Genomic DNA, 18,226 nt, shown 5'->3' on the forward strand with positions numbered 1-18,226 from the left:
TCACTGACACAAGTCAATGAAAACGTTAGGAGAGTTTAAGTTATGCTAATGATCGTTTGTCTCAGATTGATGACTTGCTGTTATTGTAAAGGTCTATCTGCTTTTGAGTTTGGTGACCTTTGTTTTCAATCTTAGTTTATTTCTTACGTTTGAACTGCCATTTGTAGGTAGGATGCTTTTAGAAAGTGATAGCTTTCCACTTGTAAGCAAGCCTTGTTGTTAATGGCTGTGTCATTTACAAACTGAGCGTTGTCAAACTTTAAAAACAGGGTCATCTTTGTTCACACCTTAATCCTGCCAACTGGGGTGCATAAAGGTCCCTAAAAAGTCTTAAATGTCTTAATCAAAAAATCTTAAGTTATGTTTGGTTGTGTCTTAAATTGCTATGTACTGAATGCTGTAACCATGGCCCGAAATTCACAAAAAAACACAAGTTGTCTGTACATTTAATCTTTGATAAAATCCACAAGAGTTGAATTTAAATGCCTCTGTTATCCTGTTACAGTCTATAAGGTTTTTGCTATTTTTCTTTGCAAGCTGATCACCTGGTGACGCTTCATCTGTCATGATGAGACATGTCAGACATGATGTCATTCACCTATTTGTTTGCATTCCCTGTATAAGCTATAAAATGGAGATTACAATAATAATACAGGGGTCTAAATGAGTCTCAGTGTTGAAATTGGGAATTATACCTTAAATTAGCCTAATTTTAGACTCTAGCTGTTAGACAAATGTAGTGATTAACATCATTAAGGACAAATATGGGTATTGACACTAATAAACATACTTTGACAAATATTACCTAGCAGTTATTGTAATTTTCCCTTACTTACGGTTTTGAAATGACTTATTTATGTTTAATCAGAAGAGTATGCATGTATTTTCAGATCTGATGATTAGTTTTATTGCAAAAAGGGCCTTATATGTAAACAGTGGCATCAAGAATTCTTAAATTTCACTTGCTGATGCAAGCAGACGCCCTGTGAAGTACCCACAGACCAAAGAGGTTTACTTGTAATCGTATCTTACAGGTGCTTTATTCTGTCAGTCTGATTTTTCATTAGTTTGTCAATCAGGTTCTTCTTAATTATTTCATACCATAGTTTTCTCTTTTAATCAGTGCTTTTTAAAAATACCAATGTATTGGGGTCCTGGGTGACCCCAGTCAAAGGCACCTAATTCTGCTCATTCAGTTTTAATAGATGGAACTATGTCATGGGTTTGAGTTAAAGTATCGTACACTATCATCAGGGGCATTAGGGACACTTTGTCATTTTGAAGGGGACAGACACAGATGTGGCTGTCCTTGTGTGTTCTATCCATTTTAATTTTACACAAAAGGCAAATTAACTGACATAATAATGTCTTTTTTCTTAGGATGATATTAATTATTTCTATTTTATTTATTTGTATTTATCTAGTAGCCCATGAGATAATAGATCTCTCCTTCCGTGGAGTCCTGATCAAGACAAGACTACATGCATTAAATAAAAGACAGTGTCACGTGTTAGAACACATACAATACATGAAAAAAACGCAAGGGAAATAGTGAAAGATAAGAAGCAATCAGGCCATACCATATCATGTCATATTCCACCATAAGTCAGGGATAATTTGTAATAGCAACATGTTCCCCTCAGGGCAGTTTGTTTCTCAGCTACTAATGCTATAGGAAAGAAATAACAGTTTTACATTAAATATGTTGGAAGGATGAGGGTTAATGTATGGGTAAAATACTCTTTTGAAATGCCAAGGGCCAGAACTTTACTGTAAAGGAGGTGATTCATCATTAACATTTAGTAACCATGTATAGTATTGTTGTGGAAAGAAGCGGATGCCTGTGTTTGTCAGCTTCTCAATCTCTTCAACCACTTCCATGATAAGATCAGAGACATTCTACTTTTCATCTGTCACTGAGAACTCGAACTTCGTTTTCACTGCCTCTGGAAATGATGCTGACTGGATTTAAATTGTAACACCATCAAGTGCCTTTTACTGAATATTTATTAACTATTTCCAGCATGACATATAAATCTCTGTTAAACTACAATCAAAGACACTAAGCAGTGTCCTACAGATGTATTTTAAAGGATTTGTGAAGAATATTTCATGTTGTATGTGGTGTGCAGTTTGATCTGTGGCTACAACTATCAATCATTTTTATCGTCTGTTAATCTGTTGATTATTTTCTTGAGATGATGTCTTTAGATGTCTTGTTTTGTCCACAGCCCAAAGATATTCAGTTTACTGTCAGAGTGCCAGAGGAACCAGAAAATATTAATATTTAAGAAGCTTTGTCTTAAAAAGGACTCAAACTGATCAGTTGATTATAAAATAGCAAAATACAAAATAGCTGGTGATTAATTTAATAGTTGACAACTAATCAATTTATCATTGCTGCTGCAGTTTGATCAGTGCCTTTTTTGTTGTGGTGTAAAAATAATTTCTTGTGGATTCATGTTTTGAGTTGAGCATGCTGTCAACATACAGTATTTATGAGACACCTAATATCACACCTACTGTGGGGTTAACCTTATTTTCCTCCTCATCTTGATCGCCTCTTGATTTTCAATCAAACAGCACGACACCCTCATGCACTCTCTTGGAACCGCTGTCCAATTAGTCATTGATGGGTTTGCGCACTTGTTTCTTGGCGGCAACGTGTCACAAAACTTGTAAACATTAAACTGAAACTGTCTGGAAAGGTAGACACCGTTAGTAGTCAGTGTTATGCTTTTACTGAACTGTCCTCTTTGATTATGTCACGCAGGGTTTCCCCCAGGAAATGGTTTTGTCGAGGTGGTAGGCCATGATCTTAACGTGCTGCATCTGGTGATCCACTTAGTAGTTGGTGACCTATAAAGAAGAGTCACACTCATTAAATATACGGACTAGCATTTGCTGTTTGAAATAACACCTGTGCGTGTTTCCTCTAAAGGTTAATGTTATATTTCATAAAAGTGGATCAGGTTTGTTGATGTTAGTGGTGGTGGTGGTCTTTGTTTCTGATGATTCTGCAAGTAAATCCTATAAAACAAAATGCTGCGAGAAACATTGTGACCATAAGACTTCATTTTGCTGCTACACAAGTAAAGCCCTCCTCTGGCCAACTATCCTAAGCTTCTTATTGTGGAACAGCAAATTCCTAAAGCCTTAGTCAATAACATGAGTGACTGCTACTCCCTTTGAGTCGGGGTGCAAAATCAACCAGTTAGGGTAACTTGCTATTTTCAGCATGTAGGTTGTTAGCTTGGAGAGTGTTATTTCAATAGCAACGTGAGTGACTTTGTGAGACAGGTCCAGGTGTGTCAAGGAATTTTGTGACAACCATTATTACATTACATTATTGTTGTAATATACAGTTATGCAGAAAGTTATAAATTAGTTTTGAAATTACTTTGTCAGCACTTTTTATGTACTCACTTCCCAATACAGAGGCAAATTCTGTACCCAACAAAAAATCCTTAAAAAAAACATTCTTTTAAAGCAAATCCCAGTTTTTGCCATTCATGCAGTTGCCAGATGTTAGGAACAATTAATGTGTGACACGGCAAAAATCCAGATTGATTAATGCCTAATTTCTTCTCTCTCTTTTTACTCTCAATTTTTGTCTAGTTTGAAAATGACAGATCTAGTCACAGTTCCACTGTTCATCAGCTAGTTGCTTACTGTGTCTGCTGTTTGGTGCTGAGCAGGTACTGTAAAATGACTTTTACCGCTTTCATGCTGACAACAGCAGCTTGTTGTGGTTGCAAAGAACACTTTCAATGTGGTGAGAGTGAACCAAAACAGTGGTGTTCTGGTCTGGACAGATAAACAATAATCTTGCACTTGCTATAACACCCTGTAAATATGAGAAGAGCGGCAGAATCCGGTGATGATTCTCTATAGGTTCATCATTAGGAGTGACCCTTTCAGTTTTCATATTGTCATTTGATAATTAATTATCAAAAAATATTGATTATAGCTACTTTAATTGTGATGCTTGCCTGATGATGACACCAAAAAAGAAGGATGAAAGTTTGAGGTTCCACTGAGCCACCAGTAGTAGCTGTTGACAAAATATTTGCTCAATAGGACTTTGCTACCGTTGCTGTCATAGTATGGCACATCAGAGATGACATCACCAAGAGTTACTTTCGGGCAAAGTACTAGCATCAGTATGATAAGGAAACCAAAGAATAAGAAAAAACAGAATCTAACCAAACATTTGGCTGCAAGTGTGTGTGGGCACTGTTTGTTACATTTGTGGTGTGTGGACACAGTTAAGTTGGTACACTATCATGTAGTTTTCAGTTATTATACTCAATCATAGTGCCTCCAGACAGCTCGTGTGTCTGACAAGAAAGTCTAGAGACAAAGTTTGCAAATAATCAATAATGGTGTGAGATTGCTGACGTGAGTTCTGTGCAGTCATAGTACAGTGTCAGCAGCTTAGCAGTCATGATTGTAAAGAGTTAAACGAGAGTGAGGAGATATCTCTCCCTTTTCCAAAAGGGTAATGGGGGCAAAGATAATCCCGTGCTCAGCGTGGTGCCTCAGGGAGACCGTTTCACTGCTAGTTCAATTTCTGTTCATATTATGAAACACAACAGAGTTATGAAACTGGAAAGGGGAGAGTACTTGCTCATTTTATTGTCTGTGAAAGATGATTCCTCACTGTGAATTCTTGTGGGAAGAAGAAATCATGTTGCATCATCATAAATCAGAAAAGAGTTCCATTAACATTCAGAAAGGCATTAATGTCATGAACTGTCACATTTTAGTGGGTTGGAAATCTGTTATTTCAAGAAGTATGTATCAGTCTAATTATTAAACTCAAATAGACAAGAGTATTTTAAGTATGGGCTATTTAAAAAGCAAGAGTAAATATGAGAGATTTTTTTAAACAATTGTTTTATTGTACAATACATAGGGCAATGTTCATCATTGATTATTTACAACTAACGACAATTAATGAAAAGACCATTAAAAACATACAATTTGAATGTTGCTCAAGCTGGATTGTCACTACAGTTTCATTGGCAAATGCAACTTCTGCCTCGAAAACATCAGGAAATTGTGTTGTGTTGTTATGTAAAACATTGTGGAACTTTTGGAGTCTATGCCTGTTATTTTATCAGGCTAATGTAATTCTCATCTGTTTGCGTTGGTCACTGGTTTTTCATCTTAAATTGAGTTTATGAGGTAACCTTTGTGCTTCACATCATACCGTTTTGAAGTTAGAGCAAACTCCATGGACCAAATGGAACTTTTAGCTATTAGAAATGGTTGAGCTTGTATAACTTTGAAAAATGTTAATCAGATGAGCTTGCTGGGAACTATACTTAACCTGGGGGAAAGAGCTCCTTGAGAAGAGAACTTGTAGTGACAGAAGGCCTCCTCTCTGTAGTCACAAGTTATTTTCTTTTTCTTTTTTAAAATTGAGGCTTGATTTTTCACTTTGGCTTGGTCTGGCAATGGCAGCGAGCCACCAATATGAACGCATCTACATCTCTTCACACTGATTCAACATGCTGAATTGGCTGAATGAACGATGATGATGATGATGGCTTTCAAGGGACTTTGTATTTTACAATACCATTCTCAATTCTAAAGTGCTGCTCCGAGTGGAAGCAGCGGCATTTGTGTGTAGAGTGTCCAATCGTGGCAATCCTGGAATGTAAGCCCATGTTGTATAGAAAGTGTTTCAGCATATTGCTGGTGCTTCCATCCTAACTTGAAATGATAATTTTATAGACATTACAACTAGCAATACTGCCATCTTTCTTCATGAAATGAAGCCAAGATTGGGACTGTTTTTTCCTCTCTGCCTTGACTTCTTCATGTAGCAAGTGTAGACGCATAAATCTGACTGTTGTTTTGCAATGTGCAGTGCGGTTGGGTCAATGGCTGATGACTGACAGTTATCGACCAGTGAGCCCTACTTCATAACATTGTGACTCATGAGCCTTATGTAATTTAGGTACTGTGTCCCCTTAAAGTTGTGGGAAGGAAAATAACAAGTTGTCACTGCTGTTATTTTCACTAATGTTATGTATCAAAGTCCCATTTATTACTTTCTTACTAAACCTGGTCAGTTCGGTGAACCCAACCCAGTTACATTGGTGACAGCAGTGTTTCTGTTTTCTGTGGGCTGCTCTTAGTGTGTGTCTTTCAATCATGCTGCTATTGTTTTCATAGCTTAGCACATAGCTGTGTTAAGCTTGAAACAGACGTGTGGGGAAGATTCTTAATTGATTCATAAATGTCAAAAATCGATTTTCTAAATGTCAGTTAACATGAACTTAACTCGAAAAGTGCAGAACTCAGGTCTGCGTGCAGTGCAGCACCTGGACAGTCTACAGAGTTATCAGCCGTTAACAAGGAGATGTACTTCACCTTCTCAAAAGGCAGTGGTTGCAGCCATGTTTTGATATAGTGTCTGAATAATTGAATTTGTGAGATGAACATGAATACTTTTTACCATCATCCAGAGACGTTGAGATGTTCACGGAGCGGAGCGGCGATCAGCTGTAACAAATGATAGCGACTGAATGACACACAAGGCGGCATTAAACAAGTTCGACCAACTCTGTGATGAAGAAAATAACTCTTTGCTCAGTCTGTTTCACCAAAAAACTCTCTACCTGCTTTGCATATTGGACAGGGAGCTCTTTCCTCAGAGCACATGGTGCAGCAGAGAGGCTGCTCTCCACCGCTGGAGACATAATGTGAATAACACCACACACAGTCAAACACTCTGCCTCATTTTGTTATTGTCATACAGGTAGGGGGCTGTAGGATTCTTTCAAACTGATTAATTAATTCATTAATGTAGTTAACTCTTTTAAGATAAAAAAAGAAGCTGCAGACCATTTAATTGCCAGTTATGTTTCATATTGTATTTCAGGGAAACTGGAGCAAGAGACTGAAATTTGTGCCCCCTTTTCTATCAAGTCAGTCAAAAATAGATTCTGAATCAAACCAGACAAAACAATTCCCCCTAAATGTAACATAAGCGTCATGTTTAGTTCTAAACTAGGCTACTACTTGAGTTTTGGTGAGGATGGCTGAATGTGAGCAGCTACGGACAAATTTCGGCTCACAATTCCAAACCTGAGTTTTGGGTGCTCATTAGTAGGTTGGAATTAGGAATTAAATCATAAGTCAGCATCTTCCTTCACCTTGTGATTTCTGTAATAATCCACATCTGAGTGTTCAAAGGTGAGCTTCTTTAATTTAAACCAATCTAGTCATAGTTTAGTATTAGTAGTAGTATTCAGATGTAACTGTTTCACCAATGAGCATTTTACAATGCATATTGAACTTAAATTTCTATTACTGTAATTACGGTAGATGAAACAATGATTACAGGGAAATGACACAACTCTGGTATGTTGCGGTGTACTTTATGAACCCTTAAGTTAACATGCAGAAACCAAAGAGGGAAATATGAGGCAGTCACCGTGAAACTGCCTCCCAGGCGCATTCCCTCCTCCCACCCAGCTTCCCTCTCACTGAATGAGTAACAGCAGCTGTCTAGCATTTCTTGCTCACTAGTGGACTGCACCTGGTACGTTTCGTGTGTGGAGAATGTTGTCCTTGACTCAGTGTGGTAGAATATTATGATCAGGCACAGCTGGTCTGTTGCAGTGCCTCAGATTACTCATAATCAAAGTGGCATTGAAGTGGACACAGTGCCACCTCAGAGTCCAGTGGTTGCACTGGGTCTGAAGTGGAGCAGTTTTCTCTGATTACACAATGGAAAAACCCTGGTTGTGACATGTTGTTTGAGGAAAGTGCCTTTCTCATGATGGCCTTGGCAGATTCTACAAGTAGCCATTAGCCTTATGATTTTGCCCTCAATTTTTATGGTTACCCACTTTCATATTTAGGTTCAGGCACTAAGGGCATCCCAGTCTGACGACTACATTGCACCATGCTATAAAACTAGTGTACATAGTCAATTATTTTTAATCTAATAAATTGAAATATTTTTATACTTATATACTTACAATAATGACTCTATAAATAGATTAGTTTATTGAAAGAAGATCAGTTGACAACTGTTTTGATAACTGGTTAATTGTTCCAATCATTTTTCAAGCAGAAATGTCAAATATTTACAGGTTCCAGTAGGTAGGTGGGAGGTATAAAGGGTATAGAAAGTACACTGGTATGAATTTTGCCTGTACTGTTGTAGAGCCCTCATTTTCCTTGACCAAAAAGCAACATGATAATAAGTTGGGCATGGACATGGTTCAGGTTTAGAAAGTCAGACTTCAAGCAGAAAAAGATAATCTGTACTTCATTTTAGGCGACAATGATTATAAGTGGTGGTAATGCTTGATACACTTAAGAAAGGGTTTTGTATTTTTTTTCTATGTATTATTCCACTTTTGTACGTTAAATGTACCTAAAATATCTTGTTATGCTATGTGAAGTAAGTTTTCCTTCTAGCACTTTACCCTGGCAGAAGAATGTATATTGTTGCTTAAAGAAAAACAGATTTACTGTGCTATGAACGTATGCAAATATATATGCCACTTTTCTTTGTTATTTATTGAGTTTTTGGATTTTGTACATTTGAAGATGTCATTTTGGGCTCTGCGAAATTTCCCAATTTCTTGACATTTTACAGACTAATCATGGAAAAACCGACAGATTAATCGATAGTGTTACAGAATGTTATACTGGCTCCAAGTCCTGTTTACGTTGCAGTTGTAAGGATGCAGTGGTCAAAAGGGAGGGGGGTTGGGTATGTTGGCGCTGCTGGCCTTGGGGTTAATGGGGTCTGGAGGTCAGACTGATTCAGCGTCTCTCACTATGTACAGCTCAAAGCGACCACTGGATGTATCTGTCCGTCCAGGAATTTGCGATGCTGCTTGCAATAATTAAATTCAGCAAATCAGACAAAGTCAAATCGCACTTCTCATTTTTAGTACTTGCCATACTTTCCTGCACAAAATCCCCCTCAAACCACTGTTACTAACTTAACTAACTAAAATGAAATAAACTTGATACCTGACCTGAACAAATAAACATGAATATAACTGTGTAGTGACAGAGTTTTTCTTCTCCCTGAAATTGCTTATGTACACCTGTTCTCCTGAGGTGTTTAACACTCCTAACAAATGCTGCCAACTCAGTTCTCAGCAACCAGGACACCAGCCAATGATCTTTGGTAATTATAACATTAAATGCAGGCTGGTTTTAATTCTGTGGGTATGAACTGTGAATTTCATACCTCTGCAAGTTGAAAATTGCTTTACATAGCTTATAAGCATTGTTGTTTTACACACTTTCATGGTAGGATAACTTTGATTAAAAATAATTGAAACAGTAGAGAACATATGGATGCTCTCCCATGAGCATGATTTAAGCCTTTAATTTAATTTTAGTGCTGAATGCACTTTAAAGTGAAGAAATAAAACCTGCATCATTTGTTTTTCTGAGTTTATTGCATATAATGAGTATCTAAAGAACACCAGCTGCTTTAAAACTTAAAGATTATTTATTCTCAAACAGGAAATTTGTGATATTGTGGTTAAATTTGAGTTCTGTAAACATTAGCTTTTTGTGGCATTTCAGTTCTAATCAGTATTTAGACTACCAGTATTCAGTTTGCCTTCTGTGTGGATGACCTGGCTGGCAGCCCTGTTATCAAGCTGCAGTTACAGTATAATTTTGTGATAGAGAGGCTGTACTGATGCTGTGCCAAGCCATGTAGCAATATCTGTGTCAACCTGCTACCTGTACACTTTTGTGTTTTGTTTTTGCTCAAGCAAGTATGACAAAGTGCCCCAAGTTAACTTAGTGTGTCATTTTGCTTTTCTTTCTCTTCTTTTCTGGACAGTATGATTATTTTCCAGATGTCACTAACAATCAAAATTCTTCTCCAAAATTCACAGTGATGCCATGGCACACCAAACTTTGTCCAGCAAACACAGATGTTTGTTTGGTTCGCTGTGGCCGTCTGTGCTTGTTTGGAGATGTTTGGTCTGATTCAACATGTCCAGTCAGTGTTCGTGTTTGATCAAGTTTGGTCATTTTGATGTGGTTTCAAACAGATGATCACCCTGACAGTAAGCATGTAGTACTCCTATGCGTAGCATCACACCTCAGTGTTTCCTCTAGGATTTTTTTCAGCAGCAGGGGCAGGCAATCCGTTTCTCTTCTTAGAGAAATATTTAAATAAACTCATCTGAAAAATGCAGTCAGTTGTTACATAATGGTGTGTAGATATTAACGTTAGCCTAATACTATCAATTAGTTTACTCACATTAGCGACACTGAGTTGGCACTGGGCCAAATTAACTTAAACTACCGATAAGTTACGTAACGTTAGCTGGTCATCAACATGTGAATGTCTGTTTAACTTGTAAAATCTATGTCGAGTTATGTCAAGCTAATAACTTACGTCTACCTCTTCTCCGGCCGGTAATTCGCTGCTTTATTGTTTATTTGTAATTCGGGAATTCGCTCCTCTGACTCTGCCCCATTTGAAGGAGTGGCGGCTAGGATTTAGGAGTGGCGGGCCGCACCTTGTGCATGCCCAGTAACAGCAGTAAACTCAGCTGTGTTTTTGTTGTTGTTTTGAGTAAGGTGATTTAGCTGAAATGGCTTCATTTTAAACCTTGGTAGAGCTGTGGGAATCAAAAAAAGAAGCTGTACGATGTTTCACCTCAGCGATTTTCTAACTGACATTGGATGAAAGGAGATTTTCTCTCTGAAATTTCTTGTGTGCTTGAAGATGTCTTGCCTCTTTTTAACACATTAGCAAAATTAGTCTTTAAATTACAGCATCATCATTTTTGATACATCTGTAATATGCTGGCTGATGGGCTGAATTTGGGAAAATTTTACGTATCACGTAGAACTGCAACAATTCATTGAATAATAATTGATTACTTTATAAATCACCAACTATTGATAATCAATTAATCAGTAATTTTTTAAGAAAATACTCTATGCCAATAAACTGAATATCCCTGTATTGTGGACAGAAAAATGATATTTGAGGATGTTATCTTGGGCTTTGGAGAACATTGACTGACATTTTTCACATTTTCTTAAATTCTGTAAACCAAACAACTAATCAATTTATTAAGGAAAATAGTCGGCAGATCAATCAGTGATTAAAGATAATCATTACTTGCAGCCGTCCAACCCTAACTAAGTTGCTGGAGACTGCTTGATTGGTGTGCCACAGTAAAAGCTGCACCAGTGAAATCCTATGACCTTTCTAAATAGCCAGAGGAAATCAGTATCTTTTTTTTGGCTGTTGATTATGTTGCCTTTCTGTCTACAGAACAATATTAAAGATAAACTGTGCTCTCTGTGCTCTCATTTTGTGACAATGTCAGATGTTTCTGGTGTTTGTGTTGAAATGTGTTCTTGTAGCCTAAAGTTGGACAAGAAATGCCTCTTTCATCATTTCCATTTTTCCTGCTTTGCTTCAATGGGATATGATCAAACTACTGTCAGTTACTTAATCAAAGATATTGCTTAACACATCCAGATACTGTTTACTGAGTTAAATACTCCCAGTTGTCCTTTTAACTAGTGTAAGAATAAGTTAATCAGGGGCTTTGGAAATCATCTTGAACTGCACTTTTGAAGACACAGGAACATGATCAAGCTTTGACTTTTAAGCTGCGTAATTTATGTTTTTTTTTGTTTTCATTAATATAATTGATTTCATATAATGCGACTTCACTAGATAAATGAATCTCTTGCAGCCTTATTGTGTTGACTAAGAAGTCCCTAAGACCATTATTTAAAAGTCTTATATAATATCCATTTGATTGCATGTTATTGTTTTGTGTGTTATTAGGAATTAATCAAATTTTGGTCATTTATAATTCATAAGGCTTTCTATTTTGAATTTCCCTGGCAATGAGATGGAGCTGCTATTAAAACCAGTCACCCATATTTAAACGTACTAAAAGAGAGGCAGACAGCGGATTAGCAGAGATTAGAAATGGCTCTGTGGTAAGTTATTCACTTGACTCTGTTACGCAACACAGATGACAGGACATTACTCTTGTTTGTGTGTAGGCTACAGCTGTGGGTAGCGTTATATTTATCTCCATGATTAGCCTAACGTTTCTACCAGGAATGTGTGTTACAGCATGGCTTGTTTTTCACTTTCTGGAAGGCATATTGACGAGGGTAGCCAAGGGCACACACCTCAGTGTTGATGATCTTACGGTGGAAACACGAGCGACATGTATTGGTGAAAGGTATGAAGGCCTAAGTGGAGTGTAATTACAGGTTATGGTGTGCTCATGTGGGAGGATTGAACTCTTGTCTTGACATGTGTGCTGGTTTCATGACGGTGCAGTTTTGAAGAAATAAGCCCTGAGCGCATCAAAACATCAAACTGCTGGTGTGATGTCTCGTCTGTGTTTTGTTGTGTTTGGGTATTTTCCCCACTAAGTCTTCCTCTGTTCATAATTCAAAACCTTGTGTATCAAATCTAGGTGGGATGCTTTGTTTGATATGTTGTGTAAATAATACCAGCATGTATGGGCATCAGTGTTTGGCAGTACACACACACATGGATGCTCACTCTCACACTGTACACACAGACACACTCGAAGCCTCTCATGCATAAATGGAAGCTCTGTGAGGCTGCTGTCATGAGGGGCAAACAGAGGCACTCGGGTTGCATGCGGCCATACAGAAGAACATTTCAAAGCTCTTGAATAATTAAGTAGCAGTGAGGAAGTAGGTCAGCCCAGCAGACAAGTGCACTCTTCAGTTTTATTTCCTGCTTCTCAGCATGGAGAGCTGAATGTCAGGTGGGCTTTAAGAACAGAGCCGGCAGAGAATAAAGAGGGATTTGTAAGTTGAGACCGCATACATCACAGTGATGCTGTCACATTGTGTCCTGCTAAGGAGTGAGGAGTGGAGGGTATAGTTCCATCCAAGAGGACCTGTGGAGAGTAATTTTGGGCATCAGTAATTAATAAATAATCTTTCACAGCAATCATTCAGCCCCAGTCAATGTTTATTTGTCATCCATGTACATTTTTTGAGTGAAGTCATGGGTGTAATTAATTAAGTCTTAAAATGATTTGTGCAAGTGAAGGTTTGATTCAAGTTGTCAGTCAAGAGGACCTTTATAATTGCCGTCATTGTGCTGAACATTGCTTGAAAGTTTTGCGTTTCAGTGTCAGTATAATGCATGAGTTTTGGCACAACACCAAGGTGATGCTTTAGGAGGCTTTGAGTGAAAGGATTTTTCTTCAAAATCCTTTAAAGAGAGCACGACAAACTTCTCTAATGCTGCTTTCACATGGATTCAGGCAAATGGTAGACAGCAACACTTGATATCATTTTAGCAGTCAAGGGCAGGACAGTAAAATTGGGTGAAGGCAGCAGAGAATGCCATTAATGGTTAAAATATTTTAACTCTTTGCCATCCTCTGTGGCTGAATTTACAACTGGCTTTTATGCGTTATGGATGTGTGATCCAATGCCGCTTGTTTCTGGGCAAGTTTTGTCATTTTATTTTACTAAATTAATGGTCTGCAGGATGAGAGCTGCTGCTCAGCAATGCTCTCTCATTCAGCTGCCCAAAAGGCACCCACTGAGCTGGAGGATGAGTGAGAGGAAAACGGAGTGTAGAGCGAGGCTATTTTCACATCTATCTTGGTGAATTAAGGACCAAACTTTTGACCAAACTTATATGAGCAATTGCCAGTTGATGGGCTGACACTAGCCGGTTGGAAAATTTGAACATATTACCAAACCCTATTACATAACTGCCTCACAAGAGGAGAAAACAAGCAATCTGGACATTGAGAAGCTAATAATTTTAGTTCAACAAAAAATATAAAGAAGAAATAAGCCAAGTGTAGTTCTCCATTCACTATGTTGGAAATGAATGAATGACCTCACATTTTGGAGGGAATTTAAATTAATTTCAGGTTTACCATAGAATATTGAGATTTTTAGATTATTTAATGCATTTTATTTAATTCTTTGTAAAAATTATGACATCATTGCAGCAACATATCATTGTGTGTGTGTTTTGTTTTGCTGTCCTGCCATCCTGTTGGACCGTTTATTATTTTTTCCTGTGATGTCCAGACGGTATTGTATTTTCAGGGAATGTATTTTTGAATATTCTAAAGTCTCCAGCCAGCTTTTAGCATTAACTTAATGGAGAAGGGTCAATGTAGGTGTCAGAGTAGATATAAGAGTAATTGTCAACTAGGGATGTGTGCCATTCGTCAACTGTATGATTAAACGATGCTATCCTCGTTAGTAGGCACCAGAAATACTCGTCGGTTAAACTATTTATTAATATTTTATTCATGTACAATGCCTGTTTACTAATGTTGTGCAGCTGCCAGCCTCTAGCTGGTGCTGCAGCTTCAGCAGAAAGCAGCCCCTCTCGCCCAGCGCGAATCTCCTGATGGCCCGGATGTTGTTAGCAGCAAAGTGGGACAGATGACAGCTCATAAAACCAGAGCGGTTTGGCTGTGTTTTGATCTAGAAAACAAAAATAAGGTTAAGTGTAGGCTGTGCCAGAATAAACCACATTCAACACAGGCAGGATGTTGTTTACCTGCAGATACTGATCCTGTTCAGTCTGAAAAGTTGAAGCATTTAGTGAGTTGTTGTCATGTTTTGAAAGATAATGTGGAATGTTTCTACTGCATGGCGCAAAGTGACACACATCTCAGCAGCTTTTAAAATATGATTTGGTGATCATAGGATGTTAATAACAGCTTCAAATGGTTCACATGGGTATTTTTTTAGACAGTGCTTGACATCATGAATTAATAAATTGTGCTCAGTTTTAACTGCTTCCTGAGTGTTGTCTTACTGGTGGACTATTCTAAATTAAATTTGGGTTTAATCAACAGGGATATTAATTGCTAGGAATATCCCTATTGTCAACCATGTCTGTAATTTAACATAGCACACACAGATGACTGTGTATATGTTGAGATGCATATGTTTAAATAGACAATTTAAATCAACAATAACAAAATATGTCTGTGTTTAAAAGACCTAGATTCTTTAGGCTATGTCAGTTATAGCTTTTCATCAAATATTTACTCAGCCATCTAAACAAAAGTCTGGAATCAAGAACAAATACTGTGTGAAGTGCACTGTGTGCAGTCAGTGTGTGAAGGCCGCAGTTCTACTCCAGCCAGCAGGGAGGGGGAGGGGAGAGCCTTATGTAATTTCACACAGTGTCGCTGAGGCGGCCGGCAGCAGGGGAACAGACAGGAAATCCAATAGCTGCTCTGCTGTCCAGCATGGTTACAGCTGGACGGTCACATCTGGAGGGACAGGCCAGCCAATGACTGGCCCTGTTCACCTCTCTCCTCCCTACTGTCTCCTGTATTCACTGTCAGACATGCACATCTACAGTCAGAGGCCACACTAATGATGGATATAATCTGTTGCAAAACATAAACAGGGCATGTGATTTTGCTTGTCCAATATTTTGTTTATATACGTAGCCTGTACTGCTTTTCTTTTGGTTGTTTTTAGGGTTATAACGATTGACAAAATTCAGTCAATACTTCCTTTTAGTCCTTCATTTTGGTATATTTTTTATTGCAGCAGGGAAAAGAATTACGTTTTCTTTAGGTTATAACTGATGTTTTTTTATCTAGAGATGCCATAATTATTCAATTATTAATGAACTATTAAATTAATCACTAGCTATTTTGATAATTGAGTAAAAAAAATATTGTAATTTTATTATTTTGATTGTGGACAAAACAAGACATTTGTGGACATCACCCTGGGCTTTTGGGAATATTGATAAACTGTTTTCAACATTTTCTGATACGTGATGACATTTTATGGACCAAACAACTTATCAACAGATTAATTTATGATAAATATAACAGTTAGTTACAGCCCTAATTTAACTCATTACACCTGACCTGCAATTTTAGGAAACATATTCATGTCCTCCACCCAGTTACACTACAGGCCAGCTGCCCCACATCTACCTTCCTTTTGCAGCTTACATGTCCAGTCTTATGTTTTCCTTTCTAATGCCTCTGTCCATCAACTGTGATGTGAAATATCACATTTCCACGAAACCAGCATGTGTCCTGCATAGCTCAGTTATTAAATCTAAGTTGTGAATTACTAGCCTTCAGCACCAGTTGAATGTGCTCTGTGTTTTGCTGCTCTCTGTTTCAGCCACCAGTCTCTATTTCATTTAGTTAGTGTTTTTAGTCAGGTTATTTTGAAACAAGGCTCGGTTTGTAAAAGTTTATAGCCTGCCTTGCTCTTAATCCTGCTTTGCTCTGTGTACAGAGATGCAGCTAAAGAAGGTGCAGTGATATGACTGATTAAATGAGATTTGGCTTGAGGACTTCTTGACTGGTGATTTGAATCATCAACTTACAGAGGCGCAGCCCTTAAGTGGCAGCAATGCTGCGATTACAGCATGGTTGCACTAGCAACGGGCTAGTGGCTAATGCTGCAATACAGGCCAAAAGGCTGTATTTATTTGTTTGGCTTACTGTTGGGAAACTGAATACTTTGAATATCTTATCTGTGTATGAAGGCTTAATACTTTTAAATTTTCAACATTTTTAAGCTACAGAAGTGGTAAATAAATGCTGAGCTAAATGTCTATGGTTCAGTTGTATTCCGAATTTGCCTTTTCTTGCCAGAGAATGAATAAGCACTCCAGTTTTGAATGGTGATGTAATTGATGCTTGCATCTTTTAGTTACAACCTAAAAATGATACCTGAGCAGCACAAACTGTAATGTTGCTGTTTATCTGTCATGTTTGAAACAAATGAGATGGCTTACTTTCAGCACTTCACTTTGCAGTTATTTGAATTATATAATATGGAGTTTCTTTACTGTAAAAGAAATCATAGGGGAGGTATTAGACAAAAAATAAAATAATGTTTTGTGTATCGTTGCTTCAGAGTGAAGTTTCCCAGTCTGATTCTGAACTTGATTTCTTTAACTGTATATTGTAAGTGTACTCCTGAAGCTAAATTATCAGGCCAGTGCTTATATTTTGTTCAGCCCCATTTGTTCCACATTGAGTGACTGTTCTATACTTAGATTATAAGATAAATTTCATTGTTCCCACACCGGGGCAATTCACTCATTATAGCAGCTCAAGAATCAAAAATACAGGTAGAAAAGCAATGAGTGATAAACAGAATGCAAATAACATAAAAATAGAATAACATATAAAACAAAAAAAAATGGATTTAAAACCTACACACACATTATCCAAATATATGGATAATTGTACAAGACATGGTATGGTATTTGGTAATATCACAAAGTCTGCCATCATATGATTTTGATTCAATTCAGGGACGGTAATCAATGTCACATGATATTGTATGTCCCTTTAACACACTCATTTACGTTTATGGCAACTCACAAAAAGCAACTAAATTATGATTTGACAATTTCATGACTGAACTCTTCCATAGTGACACAGACATGCCATGCTTTTTTCAAAAGAAAGGCTTCTCTTAAAGACAAGGATATACAATATTTTTACTGTTCATCAATCATATTGGATCATTGAACACTGAATCAATAGATTACACCCCTAACTGATAATAAGTACAGTTTAACAGTGTCATGTGAAGCTAAAGATAATCCATATTAAGTTTGCAACTGCTGCCGTTTAATAGTGTTTACATTTTAATGTTACTTCCATTTTCAGTTTCACAATGACTTCTATTGTTTTCCTCTCTTGCTTTTGACTGCAGTTGCTAATCATACTGTCGTTAACATGATGAGGAGTGTGCTGTTTAGTCAGATTCAAAATGAAAGGTACTATCATCTGCCTAAACCACAGCCTGTCACACCTCTCTCCGCCACACAAATTACAGCCGTGCCAAAGTTGACTGGGTGTTCACACTTTTCTCACAGTGAATCAGTTGCTGACTGTGTATTGTGACCGCTGGTTTCCTGTATGAGAGTTGAGCAGGTGTAGGGCCAGATCAGCTTGTGGTGTTGGGATGTTCCTTTGCTGTTTTGTACGAATAGCAATGAGCGAGCCACCTGCCTGCCAGGAGCTGCACTATATATCAAGCCGGCACACAGGCAATAATTATATCACCTGCTGCCTTTACAGCCTCTCTCTGTCACCTAATATTTGATTGTACTTCCCTGTTAGTAACTCATTCTCTTGCTTGCCTATTTGCCCAGTAATTGTTGGAGGACCTTGTTTGTTTTAAGTTAAATATCTGTTAATTTTGAGTTAAATTT

General features: G+C 37.6%; 1 protein-coding gene across 1 annotated transcript in view; it reads left to right on the forward strand.

The window, feature by feature from the left end:
• The window catches only part of ncor2 (nuclear receptor corepressor 2), a 147,176-nt gene that overhangs the window by 1,221 nt on the left and 127,729 nt on the right, over positions 1-18,226 (forward strand). The gene's annotated exons all lie outside the window — the stretch shown is intronic.

The sequence above is a fragment of the Lutjanus erythropterus genome, chromosome 10 (genome assembly GCF_056507025.1).
Source record: "Lutjanus erythropterus isolate fLutEry1 chromosome 10, fLutEry1.hap2, whole genome shotgun sequence".
Classification (NCBI taxonomy): domain Eukaryota; kingdom Metazoa; phylum Chordata; class Actinopteri; order Lutjaniformes; family Lutjanidae; genus Lutjanus; species Lutjanus erythropterus.